Source organism: Schistocerca serialis, chromosome 7 (genome assembly GCF_023864345.2).
Source record: "Schistocerca serialis cubense isolate TAMUIC-IGC-003099 chromosome 7, iqSchSeri2.2, whole genome shotgun sequence".
NCBI classification, from domain to species: domain Eukaryota; kingdom Metazoa; phylum Arthropoda; class Insecta; order Orthoptera; family Acrididae; genus Schistocerca; species Schistocerca serialis.
Window position 1 is genome coordinate 53655964 of NC_064644.1, and position 17082 is coordinate 53673045.

Genomic DNA, 17082 nt, shown 5'->3' on the forward strand with positions numbered 1-17082 from the left:
AAATTCTATACTACAGCTATACGTCCACAGTGAACTATAATTACGAGAAGAACTGGTATCTCAACCAAAGACAGAATTATATTACATTTTCCTAAAACAGAAGTGGCTTAAGAGTAAAAAATACAAAAATACAGTACCAGAAACAGAGCCGGCCGCTGTGGCCAATCGGTTCTAGTGCTTCAGACTGGAACCGCACTGCTGCTACGGTCGCTGTTTCGAATCCTGCCATGGGCATGGATGCGTGTGATGTCCTTAGGTCAGTTAGGTTTAAGTAGTTCTAAATCTAGGGGCAGATGACCTCAGGTGTTAAGTCCCATACTGCTTAGAGCTATCTTTGAACCAGAAAGATGGTTAAAATGGCTCTGAGCACTATTGGACTTAACATCTGAGGTCATCAGTTCCCTAGAACTTAGAACTACTTAAACCTAACTAACCTAAGCACATCACACGCATCCATGCCCGAAGCGGGATTCGAACTTGGGACCGTAGCGGTCGCGCGGTTCCAGACTGAAGCGCCTAGAGCCGCTCGGCCACTGCGGCCGGCGAACCAGAAAGAGAGAAACATTTGTTCTAGTTCAGTGAGCTAACCATCCATACTGCAAAAGGATGGCATTATTTTAAGGTTCTAGCTGCTACAGTTCTAGATACAAAAATACATAAGAATTGCAAATTTTTCGTTGACGTGAAAGGGCATTCCGTCTCCACATAACTTGAAGATAGTTTCATCCGAAAGAAATTAGGTATGTGAACAGGCCCCACTATGCTCGAATATTGTAGTACTTCTGAGTGTGACCTTCGAATAACGATTGCCGCTACGATCTCACTCATTAAAATTGAGTTAACTTTCCATCTTCTGAATATGGCGATCAGTTATATTTTGGTTTCTTGGGTTAAGTAACGAGTTACAGAACAAACATATACTCGTAGCTTTAGACGAAAGACTCTCAATGATCTTTGAGCTGCCCGGTCCAATAAATATTATTTGATTTTCTTAAATCAAAGACTTTTCTCAGTAGTCGGGATCTCTGTTCGTCGATATGGAATAGGTTCTGCCACGATCTTGCATGATACCTTTCAAAATGTTCTCATTAACATATTTGTTCATTTTTACTTCAATCTAAAATAACAACCGTAGACCAAACTAGGAAAAATCAACCGTCATATAACAGAACACGAGTTTCACGTTTTCCATCACTAATTCAGCTGAAAAACAAACATTTCTCCAAAACCACATTTCCATCAGTCCATTGCAGTCTTTCAAATAAAAATGAGATGAATGAGGTGTGGTGGTCCTCAACTACGTACCCTCCGACTCTAAGTTGAAATATTAAAAGTTTTGGCTGGTTTCGTTGTCTAGGGGCTGGGATACGTAGTTGCCGCAATACAAGCGAAATAATGCTGATTCTACAGTATACAATATGAATAAACACATGCATCGAATGGTCGAAGGTTCCCGTAACTCGGCAATTGCGAATTATGAGTGTAACATACAAATATATAAATGGAAATGAGCGTTTGGCGTCATTGGCCGGGAGGCCCCTCGCGGGGCAGGTCCGGCTGCCATATCGCAGGTCTTATCACATTCGGCGCCACATTGGGCGACCTGCACGCCGGATGGGGATGAAATGATGATGAACACAACACAACACCCAGTCCCTGAGCGGAGAAAATCTCCGACCCAGCCGGGAATCGAACCCGGGCTCAGAGGACGGCAATCCGTCACGCTGACCACTCAGCTACTGGGGCTGCAATTACTGCAATTAAATAAAATCTGCAGGTACTCTTAACGACATTAAATGACGAGTACGATAGTAGAAATACTTTTGAGAATGTGGTATATTTCTGTCCATGGTCCAGCAATTAAATGATATATAATCAAAATATCCACGGGTGTACTGCCGGTCTACAGTGTCCAACGGACACAATATTTCGGTGAACTTACATGTCGCCATCATCAGGTGAACTGACGGACTGAGCTCCTCTGAACGTGCCGGTACGGAGATCCGTACGCTATGGTTGCTCATGGGGAACTGGGTTCGGTCGTGGCGGCGGCCGATTTAAATACCCTCCGCCCGCGGCGCACTCCCTCCGCCGTCCGCGCCCCGCGCCACGGTCGCGCGGTGGAACAGATTGCGACGGCGTCTGAGATGACGTCGGAGTGATGGCTCTGTCCGCCGTGGTCGTCACAACTATACGTTTTCTCGATTTACTCTTGATTAACCCAATCGCTGGTTCCCAGGCCTTGCTAAGATTATAGCCACAGTCACGGTTTATGAGGCCGTCATTGGTGCGAATTTCGATGGCCTCTCTAACAACGCTGTCCCAGTATCTCGACGTCTGTACCAGAATCCTTTTGCTTTCATACTCCATAGCGTGATTTTCCGACAAACAATGTTCAGCGACCGCCGACTTGCTCGGATACATCAGTTGAGTGTGCCTCTGGTCTTCACGGCATCGATCCTCGACGGTACACATCGTCTGACCAATATACGACTTGCCACATTGACACGGAATCTGAACATTGTTTGCCGTAAAATCACGCTATGGAGTATGAACGCACGAGGATTGTGGTACAGACGTCGAGATACTCGGACAGCGTTGTTAGAGAGGCCATCGAAATTCGCACCAATGACGGCCTCATAAACCATGACTGTGGCTATAAACTTAGCAAGGCTTGGGAACCAGCGATTGGGTTAATAAGGAGTAAATCGAGCAAACGTATAGTTGTGACGACCACGGCGGACCGAGCCATCACACCGACGTCATCTCAGACGCCGTCGCAATCTGTTCCACCACGCGACCGTGGCGCGGGGCGCGGACGGCGGAGAGAGCGCGCCGCGGGCGGAGGATACTTAAATCGGCCGCCGCCGCGACCGAACCCAGTTCCCCCAGAGCAGCCATAGCGTACGGATCTCCGTACCGGCACGTTCACAGGAGCTCAGTCCGCCAGTTCATCTGATGATGGCAACATGTACGATCGCCGAAATATTGTGCCCGTTAGGCACTGTAGACCGGCAGTACACCCGTGGATATTTTGATTATCAAATAAGCCGGGAGGAACTCAAGAATCACAAATGAAATATCAGTTGAATATGAGGGAACAATAGATTCCTACTACATGTAATTAGTTATGAACGACAGCATAGTTCACGAGATATTCACTTCTAAACGCATACAAAGTCTTCACTGTAGAAACCTCGGAAATCTCACAAGTTCACAAGTCGGCAGTCTGAAGTATTTCTATCTGTCACGACCATGCACAAACCGCTCCACAGTCCAAGGCTCTCTCACCACCGTGCGTCCCTCACGCCGTACGTCCAGCACTGGCTGTGTCCTTTCCCGTACCTAGCACCGCACTGTTCACAACTCGTGTCCTCTCCGGAAAGGGTGCTCCTACCCAACCTCCATACCTCTTAGTAGCGAGTGCTGTGGTTGGCTAGAGCGCTCCCTCCATGTCTCTAAACCAAAGTACACTCACAAACACATTGAAACACATACGATATACTGGATTTACATTTAAATGACCTGAAATTAAATGAATATTCCCACGGCTGGACCATAAACACGCTCTAACAAACATTATTAAATACAGGGTGTTACAAGCATGTACGGCCAAACTTTCAGGAAACGTTCCTCACACACAAAGAATGAAAATACGTTATGTGGACATGTGTCCGGAAACGCTTACTTTCCATGTTAGAGCTCATTTTATTACTTCTCTTCAAATCACATTAATCATGGAATGGAAACACACAGCAACAGAACTTACCAGCGTGACGTCAAACACTTTGTTACAGGAAATGTTCAAAATGTCCTCCGTTAGCGAGGATACATGCATCCACCCTCCGTCGCATGGAATCCCTGATGCGCTGATGCAGCCCTGGAAAATGGCGTATTGTATCACAGCCGTCCACAATACGAGCACGAAGAGTCTCTACATTTGGTACCGGGGTTGCGTCGAAAAGAGCTTTCAAATCCCCCCATAAATGAAAGTCAAGAGGGTTGAAGTCAGGAGAGCGTGGAGGCCATGGAATTGGTCCGCCTCTACCAATCCGTCGGTCACCGAATCTGTTGTTGAGAAGCGTATGAACACTTCGACTGAAATGTGTAGGAGCTCCATCGTGCATGAACCACATGTTGTGTCGTACTTGTAAAGGCACATGTTCTAGCAGCACAGGAAGAGTATCCCGTATGAAATCATGATAACGTGCTCCATTGAGCGTAAGTGGACGAAACTAAAATGAGCTCTAACATGGAAACTAAGCGTTTCCGGACACATGTCCACATAACATCTTTTCTTTATTTGTGTGTGAGGAATGTTTCCCGAAAGTTTGGCCGTACCTTTTTGTAACACCCTGTATATAAACAAATTAAATAAACATGTATCAAAGGAATAGCAACAACAGGTAGGCCAGTAGCCTAATGTCTCTGTGCTTTTTAAAACACACTACATATTTAACCAATTTCTTCATGACTGGTATATGTCGGATATAAACATTGACACAGACAAATAAATATATTTATAAGGATGGTGCTACCGTTTTTTCGTGTCTGTGGAGTACTAATGGCCTGACGTGGTCGATAGTAGTCAGCCACTTTGACCTCCCATAACTCATGTACTATTCATATTACATGCCTGTATCTTATACCAATTTAGGTTCACTGTAATAGCTTTCTAAAGACACATCGATCGGCGAAATGGGATGAAATGTTTAGATTTTGGAAATTCGTAGCTGGGTGTTACTTGTATAATTTATCATCAAATACTAAACTTTAAACTTATAAAGATACTGAAAATCTGATTACACCATCAGAATCATCGTGCAAATGATGGTAATGTACGTGTTTCATTTTGAGGTATCATGATTCATCTAGCTTTCATTAATTTCTGTACACACTGTGAAATGTCTGCCATTAAGGTTTCACAAAGTCCGCCATCTTTGGCACACCCGGCGTGTCTCCTTCATCAACACAGCGTCACCATGGAATTCCCAGCCACACCGCTGGACCGGCCACTGTGCAGCATCACGAAGTTGCTAAGGTAACGTTTGCACCACGTGGTTGCTGCCGCGCCGAAACCCGCTGAGAGGCTCCAGCTCGGCCACGCCAACTCCGAACTTACTATATTTTCAGGGCGTCATGACTTGCCCGTTACCTCACACTATTGAATGAAATGCACTAAACAGAAAAAGTTGTGAGATTTTCTGCTACAACACATTTTGTGTGAACGTATATTTTTATCACTCTATAGTTTCAAATGGCCACAGGCTCACAAGTGTCTATAATAACGACAACTGCCAACAAGAGGAAAGAGTGATTACTAGCACCATTAAGGCCTCTGGCTAACAGATGCACTGGTAAACAGTGACCAACTTTGAAACTTACCAATAGATAACAGTACTCAACAAATTGTATAAGGCATGGTAATTTAGTTTACTGGTGAAATCTAGTAGTTTTGATTCTCCAGTCCCTGTTTTCTGACAAGTAATTAACGAAGTCTGTGCCACATCTGGAAAGTTGCTGGTAAAATAGCCACTGCCATTCAAACCGTCACTGAAGTAATGTTAGGAACGACATTCTGTATCAAGAAGTGACTGCACACATTTTGGTTTGTTTTTGTAAGCTTTTTAAGATCATGGGAAGCCATGTGGTTTGGTTCCTATTCAGCTAGCCAATTACAGCATTACATGCCGTGCAAAGAACTCTTGGGTGAGTGTCATACGTTACTGGAACTATCCTCGGTACTGCCTATCGGTAGAAATAGTTTGTTAAGCTCTCTTGATATATTTGCGTTTCATGGGCATATTTACACTTTCTTATGTAGCGAACTTTGCATGCACGCTGCAGTTGAAGTTACGCTCCACGTCTCATTATGAGAGCAATATCCCAGAGGCTTGTTACAGAACACAAATTCAGACATTTAACCCGAAAAGTATATGAGTTAATTCATTTATTCTTCCATTTATATTGGCTATAGAATTTGGTTCAAATGCTGTTCGGTTATCTGCTGCATTTGTCACGTTTAAACAGGATGTCCCAAAAACACTGACAAACCATAGGCACACGTTCCTTGCACCAAAACAAGAATGATAAATCTCGTAAACAAGGACTCTAAAGCGCATACCGTAAGAGATATGAGTATTGAGCAATAGAAGAAATGTTTCTCACACTTGCGAAGATGAGTAAGTGCTCATAGCTCTTAAAGTATGATTTTAGACCCAATGTTTACTACACATTTCTACTTATTTCCGTATGAGGAACCTGTCCCTAACGTTTGTCGGCATTTTTATTTTTGACACCCTGTATGTGCGACAATGAGATTATGTGTTATTCCGTTTACTTGAACCTTGCATCAATTATACAACGCGGAGCTCAAATATTATCTCACATATAAATGACTAAGGATACTAACTTGGTAATAAAGTGCATTGACTTAACTTTGACTCCTCTGCCATTACAATAGCACGCGTTGTTAAACGCAACGTTATCTCTGATGAGTGATGCATTTGACGATTTTGGAGTAACTTTTAGCATCACAGATAGTGTCTCCTGTGCTAAACATTACGTATTCCCGTTCTACTGTATACATTTTACAGCAAATAAGGTAGGTCATGAGGCTGGTAGTATTTGTAGAGACGCCATACGTGATCCTGAAGAAGTGAATTTATCTGTTGTAACTGAAGGAACTGGGTTAGCATTCTCATTACACCGCATCTGATTACAAGTCGGATTGCTGCCACATATTCACCATTACTGGAATACTTAGAAATGATTTTCATGTTCACAGTTGTTCAGCCTTTCGATTCTGTCTTTACTTACTTATTTTGCGTTGCTCAATTGACCTACGTGTCTTCTCCTATACTGACTTTCATTGGCTGTGTTATAGTGAGAATGTGTTAATTACCGAATTGCGTGGAACATTACTTAGTCTGTTACGAGGCAATCAGGCAAGTTGGGTTTTACTAACACTAGTAAATAAAATTTCAACAAGAGCAGACACTTTACAGTCTATGTACATTTATCACGTGATTTCTTGACATATATTTTAATCAGACTTTCTTACACTTCAGCTCTAAGTCATTATTAAATACTGAGACTTGAAAATTTGGATCAGTACTCTCGTAGACAGGGTTGTAGCCTCTCCCCAATATTATTCAATCTGTATATTTAGCAAGCAGTAAAGGAAACAAAAGAAAAATTCGGAGTAGGTATTAAAATCCAAGGAGAAGAAACAAAAACTTTGAGGTTCGCCGATGACATTGTAATTCTGTCAGAGACAGCGAAAGACTTGGAAGAGCAGTTGAACGGAATGGACAGTGTCTCGAAAAGAGGATATAAGGTGAACATCAACAAAACCAAAACGAGGATAATAGAATGTAGTCGAATTAAATCGGGTGATGCTGAGGGAATTAGATTAGGAAATGAGACGCTTAAAGTAGTAAAGGAGTTTTGCTATTCGGTGAGCAAAGTAACTGATGATGTTCGAAGTAGAGAAGATATAAAATGTAGACTGGCAATGGAAAGGAAACCGTTTCTGAAGAAGAGAAATTTGTTAACATCGAGTATAGATTTAAGTGTCAGGAAGTCGTTTCTGAAAGTATTTGTATGGAGTGTAGCCATGTATGGAAGTGAAACATGGACAATAAATAGTTTGGTCAGGAAGAGAATAGAAGCTTTCGAAATGTGGTGCTACAGAAGAATGCTGAAGATTAGATGGGTAGATGACATAACTAATGAGGAGGTGTTGAATAGAATTGGGGAGAAGAAGGCCGGCCGCGGTGGTCTAGCGGTTCTAGGCGCTCAGTCCGGAACCGCGCGACCGCTACGGTCGCAGGATAGAATCCTGCCTCGGACATGGATGTGTCTGATGTCCTTAGGTTAGTTAGTTTTAAGTAGTTCTAAGTTCTAGGGGACTGATGACCAAAGATGTTAAGTCCCATAGTGCTCAGAGCCATTTGGGGAGGAGTTTGTGGCACAACTTGACGGGAAGAAGGGACCGATTGGTAGGACATGTTCTGAGGCATCAAGGGATCACAAATTTAGCATTGGAAGGCAGCGTTGAGGGTAAAAATCGGAGGGAGACCAAGAGATGAATACACTAATCAGATTCAGAAGGATGTCGGTTGCAGTAGGTACTGGGAGGTGAAGAAACCTGCACAGGACAGGGTAGCATGGAGAGCTGCATCAAATTAGTCTCAGGACTGAAGACCACAACAACAACAACTCTCGTAGAAAACGTAGAAGGGAATATAAGTTCGACACAGAACCAGGAAGACCACCAACGCAATAGGAGATGAAACAAAGTTGAGTACAACAGATGCGAGTTGCCCGTATCACGACACCGGTATCCGCTGTAGAACCGCTCTTTGGTGGGGTCATGGTGTCATGAGCACACTTTTCAGTAACCCCTGTGCTTATAGTTGACAGCCCACAGTCCATTGTGAAATTCTCCATCGCGACAACTTTTCTTTTTCTTTAAGCTACTTTCGAGTACTACGAAATGAGGATCCTTTCAATAATTCACCATCAGGCGGTATCACAGAGATGTGTAAACGGGGGAGCAAGCTGGATGCCAACAGTTAAATAAAGAGTGTTCAATACTCCTTTCTTTCATTCAGTAGTTATACTACTTTTCCTCGTCTATAATTATCGTTCCTCATCCACTTCTTCACATGACAGCATTGTATTCCACCTTTAATGTGACATTCTTTTATTTGTTGCCTAGGCCAGTGGTATCTGTGCAGTAGGACGGCGAAACAAACGTTATACACGTCACTTTTCGACGGGATGTTCTCTTTAATTTGAGCTACGATGGAGGATAATATGGAACACCTGACAACAGTTAACAAATGTAATAATTAGTTTATTCTGCGCCTTTTATAGTTTTGTGTTTCAAATCAGTTACTGTCTTATGCATGCCTGTGTTTAGAGCTTATACGGCGATCGTGGCTAAAATTAGGAAAAACAGATCCCATTACAGTCACACTGACCATGACTGTATCAGTAACAGCTAGTAATACACAACGATAGGTGTCAATGATCAATGCAGTTGTAGCTAAATTTATTGAGACTGAGAAACTGGATTCATTGCTGTCCACCATATGAAACGGCATTCAAAAAACTCTTGGGGAAACCTGATTAAACATAAGAGTGACCAAGGAATATGCACAATGACACCCACTGTTGGAACAAAATATTAATTACGAAATAAATCTCGGGTGAACAGCCTCATGTGAGAGTACAAAGGATACAAAATTTCGGCAATCGTCCTTGTTGCCATCATCCAGAGTGCTGATCACAAATTATTAATTGTTGTTGTTGTTGATGTGGTCTTCAGTCCTGAGACTGGTCTGATGCAGCTCTCCATGCTACTCTACCCTGTGCAAGCTTCTTCATCTCCCAGTACCTACTGCAACCTACATCCTTCTGAATCTGATTAGTGTATTCATCTCTTGGTCTCCCTTTACGATTTTCTTCCCTCCACTCTGCCCTCCAGTACTACATTGGTGATCCCTTGATGCCTCAGAACACGTCCTACCAACCGATCCCATCTTCTAGGCAAGTTGTGCCACAAACTTCGCTTCTCCCCAATCCTATTCAATACCTCCTCATTAGTTATATGATCTACCCATCTAATCTTCAGCATTCTTCTGTAGCACCACATTTCGAAAGCTGCTATTCTCTTCTGGTCCAAACTAGTTATCGTCAATATTTCACTTCCATACATGGCTACGCTCCATACAAATACATTCGGAAACGACTTCACGACACTTAAATGTATACTCGATGTTAACAAATTTCTCTTCTTCAGAAATGCTTTCCTTTCCATTGCCAGTCTACATTTGATGTCCTCTCTACTACGAGCATCATCAGTTATTTTGCTCCCCAAATAGCAAAACTCCTTTACTCTTTTAAGTGTCTCATTTCCAAATCTAATTCCCTCAGCATCATCCGACTCAATTCGACTACATTCCATTATCCTCGTTTTGCTTTTCTTGATGTTCCTTTCAAGACACTATCCATTCCGTTCAACTGCTCTTGCAAGTCCTTTGCTGTCTCTGACAGAATGACAATGTCATCGGCGAACCTCAAAGTTTTTATTTCTACTGCATTGGTTTTAATACCTACTCCGAATTTTTCTTTTGTTTCCTTCACTGCTTGCTCAATATACAGATTGAATAACATCGGGGATAGGCTACAAACCTGTCTCACTCCCTTTCCAACCACTGCTTCCCTTTCATGTCCCCCGACTCTTATAACTGCCATCTGGTTTCTGTAGAAGTTGTAAATAGCCTTTCGCTCCCTGTATTTTACCCCTGCCACCTTCAGAATTTGAAAGAGAGTATTCCAGTCAACATTGTCAAAAGCTTTCTCTAAGTCTACGAATGCTAGAATCGTAGGTTTGCCTTTCCTTAATCTAGCTTCTAAGATAAGTCCTAGGGTCAGTATTGCCTCACGTGTTCCAATATTTCTACGGAATCCAAACTCATCTTCCCCGAGGTCGGCTTCTACCAGTTTCTCCATTCGTCTGTACAGAATTCGCGTTAGTATTTTGCATCCGTGATTTATTAAACTCATAGTTCGGTAATTTTCACATCTCTCAGCACCTGCTTTCTTTGGGATTGGAGTTCTTATATTCTTCTTGAAGTGTGAGGATATTTCGCCTGTCTCATACATCTTGCTCACCAGATGGTAGAGTTTTGTCAGGACTGGCTCTGGCCAAGGCTGTCAGTAGTTCTAATGAAATGTTGTCTACTCCCGTTCATTGCCCTTGCATAGACTCTCTATATTCTCCTTCCACCTTACTGCTTTCCGTCCTTTGCTTAGAACTGGGTTTCCATCTGAGCTCTTGACAATCATACAAGTGGTATTCATACAAGTGGTTCTCTTTTCTCCAAAGGTCTCTTTAATTTTCCTGTAGGCAGTATCTATCTTACCCCTAGTGAGATAAGCCTCTACATCTTTACATCTTTCCTCTAGCCATCCCTGCTTAGCCATTTTGCACTTCCTGTCGATCTCATTTTTGAGACGTTTGTACTCCTTTTTGCCTGATTCATTTAATGCATTTTTATATTTTCTCCTTTCATCAATTAAATTCAATATTTCTTCTGTTATCCAAGGATTTCCACTAGCCCTCGTCTTTGTACCTACTAGATCCTCTGCTGCCCTCACTGCTTCATCTCTCAAAGCTATCCATTCTTCTTCTACTGTATTTCTTTCCCCCATTCCTGTCAATTGTTCCCTTATGCTCTCCCTGAAACTCTGTACAACCTCTGGTTCTTTCAGTTTATCCAGGTCCCATCTCCTTTAATTCCCACCTTTTTGCAGTTTCTTCAGTTTTAATCTGCAGTTCATAACCAATAGATTGTGGTCAGAGACCACATCTGCCCCTGGAAATGTCTTATAGTTTAAAATCTGGATCCTAAATCTCTGTCTAGCCATTATATAATCTATCTGAAACCTGTCAGTATCTCCAGGCTTCTTCCATGTATACAACCTTCCTTTATGATTCTTGAACCAAGTGTTAGCTATTATTAAGTTGTGCTCTGTGCAAAATTCTATCAGGCGGCTTCCTCTTTCATTTCTTAGCCCCAATCCATATTCACCTACTATGTTTCCTTCTCTCCCATTTCCTACTACCGAATTCCAGTCAGCCATGACTATTAAATTTTCGTCTCCCTTCACTATCTGAATAATTTCTTTTATTTCATCATACATTTCTTCAATTTCTTCGTCATCTGCAGAGCTAGTTGGCATGTAAACTTGTGCTACTGTAGCAGGCGTGGGCCTCGTGTCTATCTTGACCACAATAATGCGTTCACTATGCTGTTTGTAGTAGCTCAACCGCACTCCTATTTTTTTTATTCATTATTAAAACTACTCCTGCATTACCCCTATTTGATTTTGTATTTATAACCCTGTATTCGCCTGACCAAAAGTCTTGTTCCTCCTGCCACCGAACTTCACTAATTCCTACTATATATAACTTTGACCTATCGATTTCCCTTTTTAAATTTTCTATTCTACCTGCTCGATTAAGGGATCTGACATTCCACGCTCCGATCCGTAGAACGCCAGTTTTCTTTCTTCTGATAACGACGTCCTCCTGAGTAGTCCCCGGCCGCAGATCCGAATGGGGGACTATTGTACCTTCGAAATATTTTACCCAAGAGGACGCCAGCATCATTTAACCATACAGTAAAGCTACATGCCCTCGGGAAAAATTACGGCTGTAGTTTTTCCTCGCTTTCAGCCGTTCGCAGTACCAGCATAGCAAGGCCGTTTTGGTTAGTGTTACAAGGCCAGATCAGTCAATCATCCAGTTGCCCCTGCAACTACTGAAAAGGCTGCTGCCCCTCTTCAGGAGCCACACGTTTGTCTGGCCTCTCAACAGATACCCCCCTATTGTGGTTGCACCTACGGTACGGCTGAGGCACGCAAGTCTCCCAACTAACGGCAAGGACCATGGTCCATGGTCCATGTATATTTTCATTTATTAATTGAAAATATACAAACATGTTCTCTTAGGATAAAACGACACACAATGGAAATGACAAGACAGATGATCAGACCTACTGAACAGACACAAATCTACATGTACCAATCATTAAGTCACCTTTATTGTGTTAATGCTATGACTTGCTTTTGATGAAAGCGAGGAGATTTCTATAATTTACGAACACTACATCTTATTATGCCTCCACTACATTATTACACATAATATCGTGCAAGCAAATTTTGTAGGCTACGTAGGAGAAAGTCACTAACTTCAAACACGATAGATAGTTAATTTAGAACAAATATACTGCGCCATCACTTTTAACACATGCAAGACACATATCTTTGTTCACTTTATTTGTCATCCAGCATTATCACTCTCACTCTGTAGCTAAATTCACCTCACACAATCTATCAGTACTCAGAATCGTCAGGAGTGTAAATCGTTGGTATTCACGTCATTCCTAATTTATGTTGCGCTCTAATAGCATGTAGATTTGCCTTTAACGAAAACGGTTGTAATCGCACATTTATCATATAAATTTGAAATTTTTGATACCACTAGAGATTTACTTTGATATTCAAAGTGGTCAACACAGTATATGGCGCACGTTTGATCTGTAGAAAGAGTTTTTGTCGAAAATTATTGGTTCTGACAATGTCATTCAGGTATCACAGATTAAAAGTAACGTCTGTAATTAATGTCTGTAATCAAACTCAGTCCGGAAATACACTGTGACTCTTCAAGCTTTCCCGGCGGATATGCTGTAAATAGTCTTCAATGGTTAGTTTCCACAGCGTACAGTGCATACGCGGAAGAGCCGCTCTGCGATTTTCGGCAGAGGGCAAATCATTGCGCATGCGTGATTTTCGCGCCTGCGCATTCTTCGCGAACGTGTTCTAGAAACGTGGCGTCGACGCGCGGATACCATCAGTCGTGCCTAGCCACTAGCAAGGTTGAACCAGCTGAAGATGTCGGACAATTGCTCCGAGGATTTATTGTGGAGTTTGCACAACGTGATCATGCTGCAAACACGTGAAGGCTCTTTACACGAAATACATTGCTAATACTATCCCTCGAGCAATCATATGAACAGCAAAAGTTCAGGCGACAATCGATACTAAACAAGGGAGGGAAGGATGATTGGGGGGAAGTATTATAAAGAACAGCTACACAAAGAAAGCTAATATTACGAAAAGGGTAGCGGAAGCCGATGAAGGGGATACTGAAGACACAATGAGAAAACTACTTCAGCTGGTATGTAAAATATGTGAGACAGGTGAAATACGTCAGAAGGAATGTAACAATTACAATGTTAAAGAATTCACGTGATGACAGGTACAAATGTTACCTAACAATTAGTTCTATAACACATGGCTGTTACATACACTCTTTATTTACAGACCAATGGAAAGATTGATTGCAGGCAACTTCGGCTCGTATATTTTCGCTTCCAGAGGAATATGGCAACACGCAGGACAATACTGATCCCATGATATGTCTTAGAAGATGGACTAAGAAAGGCCAAGTACCTTCGATCTCACAGTAAGTCTGTTCTAGTGTCAATCCTGATAAGAACTCGCAAAAAGAGAGCCAAGTCAGATACCAAGGGAAAACACCGTAAAGCAATCATAAATACAATTTCAATCATGACTCTTTCTACTCCTAGAAAAATAATCCGAACGGCACCCATTACGGTAAAGAGCTATGTTCTCAATCGTTTGACAAACTACTGTTACATACCCCAGTTCAGGTGGTGCTGTTGCTCAGAAAATCGGTCTAAAGTGCGGGGTGTGTCTGGAGGAACAGTAAATTTCAAGGAATGCATTAGATTTTTGCTGTATTGAATTTCAGACATCTATTCCTATTAAGTTTTCGTTCTCAACCAGGGACTATGGCAACAGAAAGTAGAAAAGTAGTTGCTATTGAATTATATAGGATCCCTAGTCGTATTTTCCTGTTTCTATTGGTATAGTCCCTGGATAATGGTTTAGAACCGAAACCGATACAAATACATGCATTAAATTCAACACAGGAGAGTTGTTATGCATTTCTTGTACTACGTACATGCTGTTGATTGTCGCCAACTAAAACGGTTGGAAAAGTAAATGTTTTACCTGGTAGTAATACAGACTAACACGAATAAAACATTCCTGAGAACCCGTAACCTATCCTTCCTTGATTAAAAAGTTACATAAAATATGTCTCCAATTTTTATTGGTCACCAAGATGCTGCTGGTTACAGAGATAAAATTTCATTCCGCGCGTTTGCAGTCTAATTGCTGTGGCTTTACTCATCGGCCATCATTCTTGTTTAAAAGTTCATGTTGCGAAGCAGTACTTGAGTTTATGTACTTAATTTATTTCAACTCTGATTGTAAAATTTCTGTGTATTATTAAGCACGTCGCAAGTACTTACAACAGCCGGGTGTCACTGTGTGGTATTAGTATATGGGGTTTGTTACGGTAAAGAAATTGCTGCTAATGTAAAATACGGCAGACGATTTCCTAACAACAGACAGAAGAGCACGTACTCTCATTTTAGTTGAACTGTGTGTGACTCGCGCTGTGACCACCTCACCTCATCTGAATTTCTGGACGCGTCGCTATACAGGATGTGCTTCAGTTAAGTGTTTTACGTACAGTCAATAATTTCAGATTGGTCAGAAATGACACAGAAGTAAGAACGACTACCTGAATTCAGCTGATTGATATTTCATTTATCTAAACATGTTACTGCCGAAAATTTGCTGCATATCACATAAATGACAAGTAGTTACGTTCACCCTTGGATCCGTGTTTTAGCTGCAGCACCACCATAATCCTCAAAAAAAAAAAAAAAAAAAACTGTCTCGGAAACTTCGAGCTATCTTTTCACTGCAGAACCCTAAAAACTTTAAGTATCTGAATAATGGCGACGAAATAGGACAAATACCTTTACCAGACGAATGTAAACTACAGTTATATTCCTAAGCTTATTCTTGAAAAGGAACGGGATGAAAACTTCATAGTAGTGCATTAAAAATACTAAAACATAGCTCAAACCTTATTATGTGCGAGTAGCTGATCATTTCCTGCCAAACGATTCAGCTAAATTACGTCTCAGAAGACCATTTCTTGTACTGTCACATTCGAAGTCTATTTAGCTGCCTTTTCAAAAGTTACTCCATCAAGCAACAGCGAAATTCCGTAGTTAATGAGCCAAGGTCAGCATATGGTACACTAACTAAGAATATGCTTTCTCAATGGGACGAATGTCGTAATAAGAACAAAAAAGAAAGAAATACTTAGTTGAAGGCATCAAAGAACTCAGATTATCCCTACTTTTTAAGTCTATTATGTCTCATTTCGAATGCAGTTTGCGTGAAGAACATGGACAATACGTACGATGAAAGTTGACAACGCAGTGAAAATACAATGCCAGTCAAAAACTTCCATCTAACCGTATTCCCAAAAGCCCGCTACTCATTTCCATACAGGAGATAACTTCAGTTTGCATGGCAACATTCTCATTAAATGTGGTACAGCAATTATCAGATGCCAACGAATCAGAAACTGAGCATGGAGACAGACAAGGTAACTAATTTTATTGAAAACAGCGCATAACTGAAAAGACTAAACAGTGAATCCTACATACAGTATAAAAGCCACATTACGGGGCAATTTTTGTAGTGGGATTATACTCGACATTCCTATTAGCAACCTTCTTATTAATTAAGTTCTCTCAGTGTGTCGATAATTCGTAATTCAGAATCCATTATTTCGGTCCATAGTCTCTTCGTACGGTACTTTCCATCCTTCACAATCTCCTCCACCCCTTCCACAGTCCGACTGTGTCCACTCAAAGAATAGCCAAAGGCAGCACTTTTATTGCAAAATTTTTGGCGTCTTATTAACTTGCAAGGAAGAAAGTACCCAGAAGTATGAGAATTACGGTAAATCAGTTGTTGACTTCGTGACAAAAAAGATATTAAGTTCGTGTCAGTAAAACGAGTACTTCTGAGATTTTTCAACGATATTATTATTTTGAGGCCACTGAAATTTTTTGAGTTATTGAAATGAAACCTTTACGATGACAGTACTTTAGACTATCTTCAAGGAAAAAGTCTCTGAGGGAAATAACATTTTATGTGTTCTTAGGAAAATAGTTACGCAGTACAGCGGTTTAGATGTTTCGAACGATAAAGTTCAGGCTGTGTACTGTTTTGAAATTCGGCGTGAGCTTCTTTACGAAGAACGCCCTCTGCATGGCGCCGGAATGCTCATAAACACGGCCTTGTGTGTCCGCCGTACCCTACAGCCCATCGATGTTATCGCGACGCAAACATTGTTTCGCTGCTTCGCACATTCATCGGCCTTCTTGAATGCGCTCCAGATTAACACCGTAATTTTGAATATTTAGCGGTTTATCTTAATAGCCATGTCGTAAAGGTAGCCCGCCATATGTTTCCTTCCTCTCCATAAACCAATAATAATTAGTCTTCCTATTATAGCGGCGGCCATTAACCAACCAATGAGTTGTAAGCGGCTGAAGTTTAGATAATGCGCATTCTCTGAGGGATATTACATACTTGAATGGACCG